This window comes from Penaeus japonicus, unplaced genomic scaffold, assembly GCF_977035675.1.
Source record: "Penaeus japonicus unplaced genomic scaffold, GWHDUDI00000001_assembly GWHDUDI00000009, whole genome shotgun sequence".
Taxonomy (NCBI): Eukaryota; Metazoa; Arthropoda; class Malacostraca; order Decapoda; family Penaeidae; genus Penaeus; species Penaeus japonicus.
This window is the reverse complement of record NW_028234411.1, coordinates 6,315,341-6,317,840: the sequence shown is the minus strand read 5'-3', so window position 1 is coordinate 6,317,840 and position 2,500 is coordinate 6,315,341. Positions and strand designations below refer to the sequence as shown.

The following is a 2,500-nucleotide window of genomic DNA, read 5'->3' as shown; positions in this document are numbered from 1 at the left end:
AGAGTAATTGGTTGTGATATCTTTTCTTTTTTTTCTCAGATTTAGTAATGTTTGAATTGGTATTTTCCAGACTTGGTAAGAGTGCACTGTAACAAAATGTAGGCTTTCTCGGTAATTTATCTGGAAAACCTAAGCATAATATTCATTAGTTATCTTTTCTGCTTTCTTTTTTTTCATCCTTCTTTTGTTAGCTGTAAATTTCATTTTGTTCTAATGCATTATACATATCATATTTTACTTTACTTTGTTATGTACATTATATTTTAAAATAGTGCCTGAGGTTATTAGTGTATATAAAACTCAGCAAGGATAATACACATAGTATTAACCAACTTTTCTTTTTCATTCACTTCATTATCATTTAAAGATTATAGAAGCCTATATTGTTGTTAGAGATTTTAGACTGTTCCTCTGTGTTGACCCAAATAATGTTTTATAAGTGATATTTATCTTTATCTCAGACGTGCAAACCAGCATTTTCTTTCCACTGTGCCACTAAAGCAGATGGATGTACAATGCAATATATAAAACAAATAAACCAAGCTCTTTTACGGAAATAAAGACTTCTTAAACTGTTTTAGTTGGATTATGTTATGCAGATGTATTATTTTTTAAATATAACTTTATTCAAGACTTATTGTGTTCATTATCACATTTTGTTGTTATCCTGAAGCAATGTGTGTATATGACAATAAAGATTGATATTATGTGTACTATATTGTGTAATTTTACGTCTATATCAAAGGTGATACTTGACATATGCACAATATGATTATACAAGCCTTTCAATGTATTTACAGTATTTTTTGATCAGTAAGAAACATAATGGAAATAATACCTCCCATTATGTCTTATATAAAGTCAGTTGTAATAAGAAACTGAAGAAAAATTGATAAAAGACCGAGTACCATATCAGATGGAAAACATAGCATTGTTCAAAGGATTTGTTATAGTTTCATTTTAGAATGAATCAGTTGCTGATATTATATTTTAAAAATAATTTAGCAAATGTAACATGATTCCATTTTACCAGAGAAAGTTTAATTTTCTCTGAAAACTATAAACTCAATTAGAAGAACCATTTTTTTTCCATTTAAGTAAAAATTTATGAACTGAAATATGAAAGAATATACAGCAGTAAGATTTATAAATGAATATATGAAGCAAGGCTGAATATGACTTTTGACCAATGCTATACAAAAAGGATTTAATTTTAATATTCAAATGTGCAATTTACTGTTCTACTCCAAACATTTCATCATTCTTTAGTAAAGGTACAAACAAATACTGACATTTCTAAATGATGTTTTTCTGTTTTTTTGTTTTTTTCTCTCTCTCTAAAAGAAGCTATTCTATTTTTTTTAAAGACCTTCCTTCAAGTCATTTAATAATCAATGATTTAAGGACATATCTATGTGTGTGTGTGTGTGTGTGTGTGTGTGTTTGTGTGTGTGTCTGTGTGTGTGTGTGTGTATGTGCGTGTGCGTGTGCATGTGCATGTGCTTGTGCATGTGCATGTGCTTGTGCATGTGTGTGACATGACAGCCTTAATTAACTTAAGTAGTCCAGGACAGTTTAGTGATACCAGTATTTGTAATTCCAATGGTTTTGTCTATTTGTGCTTAAGATTAAATAGCAATTTTTTCTCTTGAGGGAGAAATGTTTAGTGTTTGGTAATTATTCTACACTGGCACAAATTTGTATCTTTATGAAATACAATGTACAAGAGGAAACACAAGATACAAAACAAAGTACAATAATGATACACTGGAAATCCTCAGTTCAATCATATTCACATGCTCACAGCCTTGTTGTTCAATGTTTTTCCCACAGTCGACTACATTTCTCTCTCAGGAGATATCAAACCCAGACTAGAGATTCTTTCTGAGAAAATACTGTTCACACTATATCATCTGATTTCTTTTCATTAACTTTACCAAAAGTTGCAGCAATGTATGTATTGAACAATCATGAATGATTGATACATAAAGAATATTAAATTTTGTAAGAGAAAATCAGGATAGTGTTGAACAGTGGTGTCATTTTTTTCTGTATGTTTAAAGAGATGAAACCAATTATTTTAGAATTCTCCCTTAACATTAAAAAACTATATGAGAAATATTTTCAAGTCTTGTATAATCCTAACCCCATAAATTGCCATCTATGAGATGTTTGGTAAAAATAATGGGTGCAACAGCTTTATAAAGTCAAATTGTTTTTGCAACATCTGAATATAAATCATTGTCAAAATGAATCTAAGTAAGATTAGGTCCGAGGAATATAATAATAAGAAAGCATACCTGCTTGACATCCTAGATTTTAATTTACTGATGCCAGAAATGTATGTCTACATGTGCTGGCCTTGATGGTTTTGTTAAATCATTTTTTTACTCCTAGACGGTTCCACAAGTGCTAGTCACCAAAAAGTAAATTAAAAAAGTGTAGGTTACATGATCTATTTACCCCAATGCTTGAATTTTCAAAGGAAAAAGGGTGATGT

The 2,500-nt window shown here is 29.7% G+C and overlaps 1 protein-coding gene across 18 annotated transcripts in view; it reads left to right on the top strand.

The window, feature by feature from the left end:
• The window catches only part of LOC122257806 (UNC93-like protein MFSD11), a 40,420-nt gene extending 39,787 nt beyond the window's left edge, over window positions 1-633 (top strand). For all 18 annotated transcript variants that reach the window (XM_043023314.2, XM_086539646.1, XM_043023307.2 and 15 more), the window contains one exon: window positions 1-633. This exon is cut by the window's left edge and continues 552 nt beyond it. The gene's annotated coding sequence lies outside the window, so the exon portion shown is untranslated.
• Window positions 634-2,500: the final 1,867 nt, after the last annotated feature.